Below are 9,936 nucleotides of genomic sequence, written 5' to 3'. Positions count from 1 at the left end.
CTCTCCTCTCTGGGTACGTTCATTGTCTGCCTATAGCCATAGCAGAAGCCTGTAGACCCCGTGGCTGAGATTTTTGAAAGTAACCTGTGATTTTATGTGCCCACCTTGAGACCTTTAATGGGAGAGTGCTTGGAAAACTCAGCTTGTAGTTTTGCCCAATATCTGCAGCCTCTTGTCGTAAAAGGAAGGACAATGTAAGTGTCACTATGGGGCTATCTTGGGTAGTGGGAAATTACATTGCTCGTTTTAATGAAAAAAGAACAGGAGTACTTGTGGCACCTTAGAGACTAACAAATTTATTAGAGCATAAGCTAAATTTCTAATAAATTTGTTAGTCTCTAAGGTGCCACAAGTACTCCTGTTCTTTTTGCGGATACAGACTAACACGGCTGCTACTCTGAAACCTGTCATTTTAATGAACTCACCTAGAACCCGGTGGCAACAATAGTCCATTCTTAATACATAAAAATAATCGAACCAATGGGGCCTCTACGATGGTGCACGGGCATTATCTGGTTCCCAGTGAAGAAGGGGTTGTTAACTTCAGCTGTTTCCCTCCCCTCAGGTACTCGGGGAGGACTATGAATTGGGTGCTTGCTAGTCAGAGGAAACGGCCTGTAGGAGGCTCCTCGCCCAAGGGCAGAGGGGCTGGACTGCATGCCAGCTTGGTAGAGTTTTCTGTTATCCTTTTATGCCCAGGTTAACGTACTCTGATTTGGGGTTAAACCCATCGTCCCTGGAAGAAACACCCCACACTGCCTATGCCTGGGGGTGGACGGGAGTTCTGCTGAGTCACTGCAACTTAGAACCTTTCAGTGGCAGAGTCCCCCTTGATGGGGGATGGGGCACTCGTTGCAGAGGGGCATAGGCCCAGTTTAGGGGCTGTCTGGCTCTGCACTGTCTTGGAAATTGCCAAGCAAGCACTACAAGTACCAACAATCTTCACCAGCTCCCAGACAAGATCTAACATGATTGCAAGATCCTCTAGGCAGAGACCTCCTCTCTCTGCATTTCTGTGAGGGGCCACGCACACCTCTGGCCCTGTATAAATATTAAATAAAACACCCGGAAGTAGCAGTGCCTGGCTCAGCTTTATGGGTGTCCTCTGGGCCATGACCTTGCAGCTGCTCTCCTTATGGAAATCGTATGGCCACCCCGCCCCCGCAAACACCTGCTGCACCAGGAACGACATCACATGCGCCTTTAAATATTTTAAGGCGCCAATAAAGAAGCCTTACTACTGGCAACTAGTGACGCCCACCGCAATGTGGGAAAGACCCACCAGGAACGCCGTGGAAGAGTCTGTCACATTGACAATTGTTAGGCGTTTCTGTGATGGGGAAAACACAGCTCTGCTCACAGCTCGTAAGTCCAGACCAGCACTTGGGATAGGGCTGGTATAAAGTAAGCTGCCCACTCACACCCTGCAGGCCAAATCCAAGTACGAATGAGTAACCGTTGCAATGCCTGCCTCTTGTACCTAGACTCCCCCTCTCTGAGCAATGATAAGGGCGTCTTCCCTGATGGTTCCTTTTGTCTCTTTCACCCACTCCAAGTGTTTTTTTCACCTCTCCATCCACCAGGAATAGCCTCCCAGGGAATAGATGCCATGTCCCTTACCTTTCAACAGACACCCTATGGTGTGTGGGCTGTGTACACAGCACACGGGCTTGCTAGGCGTGTTAGTCCGAAGGGACCCTGTGTCTTGTAGCCGCTCTGACTACAGCGTGCAAGCTATTTGGGGCAGGGACCAGTTTCTTGTTTTCCACAGCTCAGCCTCTGACCAGCAGAAACTGGAGCCAGTGCCTGCTACGTGCACCAGCACTGTGCTGGCCGTACTGAGTCGTAAGCTGTATGACTTTACCCTTCACCCAGGGGGCTGGGTCAGAAGGCTTTTTATAGCCAGATTTGAGATAAGCATCTTTGTAGCCATAAGACTTAGCACCACTAGCAGCATTCAGCCATGGTAGGAAAGTTTTATTAGCCCATTTTGCAGATAGGAAAACTGAGCCAGCAGTCAAATCATTTGCATTAAAGTAGCTCAGCACATAAGCTGGCGCCGAATGCAGCTACTGGGGAGCTGCTCTGTACAGGGCTTGTTGCCACAGCCTCTGCCCACAGTTAGGGGTTGGCTAAACGTCATGTGGTAAAGTCTTCTGCTATCCCCCGGCCAGTGGGTTTTCTGGGGTGCAGCTCTAGCCCTATGAGAGCCTGAATATGGTGCACTCTTTGGCGTATTAATTTACCCTCTTAAACATCCGTCTAGCAGCGTAGGTCTAAAATTGGAATAACTTTAAATAGGTTTTTCAATAGCATGAAAAACAAAGTGCCTCAGCTCCCCATCTGTACAACACTTCCCTGCTCCACAGGGTGGGAACGTGAGCATGGTGTGAGGCTAAATGCACTAAACCCAGAGTCACTCAGGGTATGTCTACACTGCATTTTAAAAACCCACAACAGCAGCTTGGAGCCCAGGTCTACACAGTCTCTGGAGCTGGGGGTTGCACAACGGTGCAAAAAAATAGTTGCGTAGCTTTTCGGGCTCAGGCACTGAAGCCTGGCGAGTGGGAGTGGGTTCAGAGCCTGAGCGTCTACACAGCTGGTTTTAGCACCATTAGCATGAGCCTTGCAAGCCCAAGGCTGCAGACCTGGGCTCTGAGCCTCACTGCTGTAGGTTTTAAACCACAGTGGAGCATGTGACGTTGCACTCTATATGATTTTATGAAAATATGCTAATGAGTGTGAATATAATGTAACTGAAATATGCTTCAGGCAAACAGGCTCTTGCAAGGTATCATTACAACGCTTATCTACTGAGTGTGATCATCCTATTTGTATACATGTACCACTCTTGTAGCTGAAACTTAAAATGTAACTCTGAGGTCCTACTGTAGTTATGCAAAGTGTGGGCCATTAATGGTGGTTTGGAATTTTGATGGCTCCCATCAACGAGGACAATTGACTGTGGCTGGCTCCATTTGCTTGCAGGCCTTCCTGTGAGTCAGGCTGGGGAGGAATGAAGGCTTGAAGTCTTACAGTGACATGTGATCATATCATCTGAACTGGAAGCCATCTTTAACCTGGTGCTTCTCCATTTAGAAGGAGGGGTGGGAACCCAGAGAGGGACAAAAGATTCCCGCCTTGTGCCAAAGCTATATAAGGGAGTGGAACAGAACAAAGGAGGCTGCAATCATGAGACATCCCCTAGCTATGACCTAAGCTGGAACAAGGGCTGTACCGGGGAAAGGATTGTGCCTAGACTAGGAAGTTGTCCAGTCTGTGATAGAAGCTTATTGACACATCTTATTGAGGGTGAGATTTTAGCTGTATTCAGTTTTCTTACTGTACTAGGCTTAGACTTGCGTGTTTTATTTTATTTTGCTTGGTAATTCACTTTGTTCTGTCTGTTATTACTTAGAACCACTTAAATCCTATTTTTTGTTAATAAAATCACTTTTTACTTATTAACTCAGAGTATGTATTAATACCTGGGGGGACAAACAACTGTGCCTATCTCTCCATCAATGTTATAGAGGGCGAACAATTTATGAGTTTACCCTGTATACTCTTTATACAGGGTAAAACGGATTTATTTGGGGTTTGGACCCCATTGGGAGTTGGCATCTGAGCGTTGGCGACAGGAACACTGCTGAAGCTGTTTTCAGTGAAGCCTGAAGTTTTTAGGGGACGTGGTTCAGACCTGGGTCTGTGTTTGCAGCAGGCTAACGTGTCCGGCTCTAACCAGGCAGGGTACTGAAGTCCAAGCTGGCAGGGGAAACCGGCTCAGGGGTAGTCTCAGCACATCAGTTGGCAGTTCAAAGGGTTTTCTGTGATCCAACCCGTCACAAAGAGGTACCCTCAGATACCAGGGCAACAGGCACCATATAAAGTACCTTGGTGTTGTCAATGGCAATCATCTCACTACAGTCAAAAACCGATAGTGACCCATGCACTCTGAAAATAAACCTGCCTAGCTTGTCCTTCAACTTCCAGTCCCAGACTGTAGCTAGAGGAACAGTAACTTGAGAGAGGAAAGGGAACAGCCCACCATGATCACCCTCAATAAAGACAGCCGATTAGTCTCAGGAAGCCACACCTTAGCTATGTAAACAAACTAGGGGTTGTTCTGGTGGTGGCATAAAATGCTCCATTTAACCCTCCATCAGTTCATTGCCAATTTACAGTCTGCTTGCTTTGTGGGCTGCGGCTAAATGACATTTTGGTTTATTTTTCCTACATAATTGATGCACACGCCCTTGTTATAGAATACATTTATATCAGTAAATGTCACTCCTTGTTGATAGAGTTTGAGGTGAAAAGGGTATGATCATTCTAGCCTGATCTCTTGCATAACATATGTCATAGATATGAAGGAGCACAATTACTGTGCATTACTAAATAGGAGAGAGTCTAAGCCGGGGTGGGCAAACTTTTTGGCCCGAGGGCTACATCTAGGTGGAGAAATTGTATGCAGGGCCATGAATGCAGGCCTGGGGCAGGGGGTTGGGGTGCGGAAGGGATGGGGAATGGGACAGGGTGCAGTGTGCAGGAAGGGGCTCAGGGCAAGGGGTTGGGGTGCAGGTGGGATGAGGGGTGCAGCAGAGGGCTCAGGGCAGAGGGTTGGGGTGCAGCGGGGGCTCAAGGCAGGGGATTAGGGGGCTCAGGGCAGAGGATTGGGTTGCAGGGTGCAGGAGCGGTCCGGGATGCAGGCTCTGGCCTGGCGCCACTTACCTTGAGCAGCTCCGGGGTGGCAGCGGCGCAAAGGCAGGCTCCCTGCCTGCCCCGGCCCCGCGCCCCTCCTGGAAATGGCCAGCATGTCCGGCAGTGGCTCCTGGGGACAGTGGGGGGCAGGGGGCTCCGCTGTGCACTGCCCTTGCCTGCAGGTACCACTCCCAAAGCTCCCATTGGCCGTGGTTCCTCGTTCGTGGCCAATGGGAGCTGCGGAGGGGGGGGAGAGGGCACGAGAGAGTGCCTGCAGGCAAGGGCAGTGCACGGAGCCCTCTCTCCTCCTCACACCCAGGGGCCATAGAGCCATGGTGCCAGCCACTTCTGGGAGCAGTGTGGGGCCAGGGCAGGCAGGGAGCCTGCTTTAGCCCCGCTGCACCATGGGGCTCGCAATCCTGCGGGCCAGATTGAAAACCCTGACGGGCTGCAGTTTGCCCTTCTCTGGTCTATGCATACAAGCTTGAATTATATTAGGTCATGTTTTTGGAGCAGAAAGAACGATTCCAAAGATGGTGTTTAGTCTTAACAGGAAGTAGGAAGAGTTAAACAGAGCAACCTTTTCCCAACTTACTTTAGATCAGGGATCTCAAACTCAAATCACCACTAGTACATTGGCCCGAGGGCCACCTCACTGAAACCTTTTCATACAACAATATAAAAGTATAGTCAAAAATGAAAAAAAATGAAGAGTGACTTTTAATAGCATACTATGTTAATGAATTAACTTTTTAAAAACTATAATGCGAAAAGTCAATGCTAATTTTGACAGTCATTTCATTTTTGGCCACTTAGCTGGCAGCGTTTTGCATCGATCAGAGCATCAATATTAGGTTTGGTATCCTGAGACAAAACTAATCTCAGTGTTGCTTGCAAATGTTCATCAGTGAGCCTTTACCTTAACACAGATTTGTTCATCTTCATGGAAGAGAAAAACTGTTCACGTATACTTGTACTTCCAAACATTGCCATTAACCTTGCGGAAGCAGAGAATAACATGGGAAATCTTTCTTGTGAAAGAAACCGGTAGAATTCTGGAATTCCAACATCTGTATACTTCTGCTTCAAAATGGTACCACACTGAAGCTCCACTAACTCCATCTGCATTTCCTCTGCAACATTGTCAATTTCCACAGCAAAGGGTGTGGAAAAAAAGTTGAAAATGTGGTTCAAGTGCCCCGCCTATTCCCACCCCTTCCCCGCCCCCATTCCAACCCATTCCCCAAAGTCCCCACTCCAACTCCGCCCCCTCCCTGCCCCTATTCCAACCCCTTCCCCAAATCCCCACCCCGGCCCCGCCTCCTCCCCTGAGCATGCCACATTCCTGCTCCTCCCCCCGGAGCAAGCAAGCAGCTGTTTGGCGGGAAGAGCTGAGGGGGGCAAGGAGCGGGGAACACGGCACGCTCAGGGGAGAAGAAGGTGGAGGTAGGGCAGGTGGAGGAGGGGAGCTTGGCTGCCGGTGGGTGCAGAGCACCCACTAATTTTTCCCCGTGGGTGCTACAGCCCCAGAGCACCCACGGCGTCGGCGCCTATGGTGGGCCAAGGAAATAACTCAGCAGGCCGCATGTGTTTGAGACCCCTGCTTTAGATAGTAGCCAAAGTATGAAAAAGTGAAGTGTTGCCGGCTCTCACCATTTTTATCACACTATTTGGTGTTTTTTCTTGAGCCCCAGCTCCTGGTGGTAAGTGATTATATGAGCTGCTCAGCTTTCATTTAAAAAAGAAGGTTCCAGCCCTCATGGCTGCAGAGAAAAGCTTGATAATCTGAAGGCAAAAGACACTTTATTATTTTTGAAAATCTCCTGATTTTCTGGAGCCCAGCTCACAATATCTGAACACTTGGGGTTGCGGGACTGCATTACTTTGGTTATGCAGTAGTGTTAGTAAACGACCCTTCGATTTGGACTGATTCGATTTTAATCTCGGAATATCAATTACCCGTTCATTTATCCTTTGTATTCTGGTAGCAGGAAGAGGCCCCATTCAGAACTGGGAGCTGTAACAGGATATGCTCTGGTCCTTTAAGGGATGCTTGGCTCCAGTCCAGATTCAGGCATTCTCTGGGATGTGGCCCTGTGATCTGATGGAAGGTATAATCTGAACCATGTGACTGGGGGCTGGGACTATATAAGGCGAGAATCTCACTCAGCCTAGCGAGACTAAGGAGAAGGCAAGAGTTAGAGAGGGGTTCTGCCCCAGAGAGCAGGGGAAGCAAGCCAAGAGGGGCTATGGAAAAGAGCCTGTAAAGAGTCAGGAAAGCTTTAGGGAAGGGAAAGGTGCTCAAGGCCATGGAGTTGGGGAGGAGACTTAGGCTAGGTCTACACTACTCGCCTGAATCGGCAGGTAGAAATCGATCTCTCGGGGATTGAATTATCGCGTCTCGTGGGGACGCGACAATCGAATTATCGCGTCTCGTGGGGACGCGACAATCGAATTATCGCATCTCGTGGGGACGCGACAATCGATCCCCGAATCGACGCTCTTACTCCACCAGCGGAGGTGGGAGTAAGCACCGTCGATGGGGAGCCGCGGAGGTTGATTTTGCCGCCGTCCTCCCAGCAGGGTAAGTCGGCTCCGATAGGTCGAATTCAGCTACGCGAAGCGTAGCTGAATTTGCGTATCTTAAATCGACCCCCCCTGTAGTGAAGGCCTGCCCTCAGAGACAGCCAAGACAGAGGACCTGGGAAGGAAGCTGCTCAGAGGTGACAGCTGTAACCAGGGTGGAATGAAGGATTAATTAGCAATTCTAGGTCAGAAAGACTACTGAGGCTAGGAAGGGCTGAAGGACATTTCTGCGCTTGGACTCGGAGAGCCAGGGCCAGCTCTAGGTTTTTTGCCGCCCCAAGCAAAAAAATTTTTGGCTGCCCCCCACCCCAGCCCTGGGCTCTCCCTCCCCCGCACCTCCTGTCGCCCCAGCCCTGGGCTCACCCCCCCCCCCCGTGACCTCCTCGTTCACCACAGCAACCGCCATTTACACTTGCAGTGGGGATCAAACCGTTTCTCCTATTTTTATTTCACTTCAGTAAAAATCTCACCCACCCGTTCCCCGAAACCCCATTTTTAGTGCTCCAAATGCACATGGAAGGCATAGGGACTAACCCTCAAACCTTGTCCCCGGAAAGGGATGGGGATCTAGTAAAGAGGGTTCAGGCAGAGGAGCGGGTGTGGGGGTACTTGGGGGCTCTACATTGGCAGAGAAGCGGGGTGTGATGTACTCGTGGAGGAGGGTGGAGGAGGAGAGGGGGTATCAGGAGGGTTGCTGGAGAAGAGGTGCAGGGGAAGGGGGAGGTGTGGGAGAAGAGGGCTGGGGGAGGGTACAAGGGGAGAGGTGCGGGTGAAGGGAGAGTACAAGGGGAAGGGGTTCGGCGAAGGAAAGATGGGGGGAGGTACAAGTGAAGAGGCTGCGAGCGGGATGGGGGGTGCAAGGTCTGAGAGGGGCAGGCACTGACAGCTGCTTCCCCAGCCCCTTGCAGGCAGAGCCAAGAGGACGGACACTGACCCCCAGGTGCTCGAGCCGCGGGGGTCCCCCGGCGGGGCAGTATCCCCCGCTCGGAGCCGGGCTCTGCCTCTCCCCGCCCCTGGTGCTGTGGGGGCCCGGGGCAAGCAGCACGGGGTTGAGGCGGGGGAGGTGCACGGCGGGCTGGGACCAGGGGCAGGAGGGGGCAGCTCCCTGGCAGCTCGGGCTGCCCAGCCACTTGCCCATCATCCCTCCTCCCTCCCTGCATCCCGGGCCCCGCTTCCCTCCCTCACCGGCTCCTCACACCCCGGGAGCCCCTCTCGCTGCCGCAGCCTGGGCTCGACTCCAGGGGACGATGCTCTGGCTCTCCAGCGGCAGGACTTTGGCCAGGGCCGCCTCCCAGCTTTTTGCTGCCCCAAGCAAAAAAAAAATAAAAAAATAAAAGGGGGGCCGGAGTGCCACTCCTTGGAAAGTGCCGCCCCAAGCACATGCTTGGAGCACTGATGCCTAGAGCTGGCCCTGCGGAGAGCCAAGCTACCCGGAAAACCAGTAGGAAAACAGAGGTATGAATTACCCAACTGGCAGGGGGCATCTTCAGAGCAGAGTGAAAACTGAGGCAGAGACGCGTGACCTGCTCCTGGAAACTGCTCCTGTGCAGGTGGCCGTCCATACCCAGTAACAGATGCCCCTGCCCCTATGCCCTTAGTTGTTTCTCTTACCACCCAAAAGCACTGCATAGATCTCTGTCCCTAGAGAGGGAAAGTCACCTATGGTCCTGGTGGAGGTTTGCGGTTGGTGTTATGAATCTCATCTCGTCATTAGCTCTGCTGCTCCTCAAGACCACAGTCATTGGTATGAAAATACCCTGGCTACATTAAAGGCCCCATGCTGCAACCCTTAAGCCCACAATTAACAGATTGTCTTAAGTGGGAGCATTCATACCCAGGTTTCGTGGGCTACACTTTATATACATTATGGTAGTGCTCGGAAGGCTCAAACCGAATGAGAACCCCCGTGTGCTAGGCACTGGACAAACACAGTGAGAGTGTCACTGCCATGAAGAGTTCATTAAATCAAGAGGCAGGACTGACCGACAGTAGACGAGGAACTGAGGCATAGAGATTAAGTGATCTGCCTAAAGTACAAGACGCCTAGTAGCAGAGTCAGGATTTGAACCCAGATCTGAGCTCCAGTCTAGAGCTTTCGCTACAAGACCATCTTTCTTCTCTAAGGCTACAGGATGAAGGCCTCCTCTGAGTAAGACAGTTTCCTGCTAATGCAAAAACGGTCAAAAAGATCTTAGAAATATACAAGCATCTGGTGAAATCCAGAGGAAAACCCCAGACCTCTAACTCCGAACATAGTGTGTCCTTCCAACCTGTAGAACAGCTTAACAGCTGCTGATTCTTGTTGGCTACATCCACCCTCTCAAACTATTTAACCTGGATTTTTTTTTTTTTTTCAGAGATACACTGTTAACTATTTCAACACAGTCTGGAAGCTGTGATTTGGGCTAGTCCGGCTGCGAGGAGCCGCAAATCTGTGATAAAAGCAGTTGCCATAACAGCGTTCCCATAGTGACACTCCAGGGACTGAAGCTGGCTCGCACACTCGGGACAGCTGGAAGCTCTTACATAAAAATGCCGTGAGAAAGTATTTTTCAGTTTCTAGGCTCTCAATACGGTGCCATTCCATAAACTGCAAGGGACTCAAGTTATTCTGTCACGGGATCCGTTTGACTGGGAGGGCCATATTTT

The sequence above is a fragment of the Malaclemys terrapin genome, chromosome 1, assembly GCF_027887155.1.
Source record: "Malaclemys terrapin pileata isolate rMalTer1 chromosome 1, rMalTer1.hap1, whole genome shotgun sequence".
In the NCBI taxonomy this organism is placed as follows: domain Eukaryota; kingdom Metazoa; phylum Chordata; order Testudines; family Emydidae; genus Malaclemys; species Malaclemys terrapin.
The sequence above is the reverse complement of the archived record's forward strand: the minus strand, read 5'-3'. Positions refer to the sequence as shown.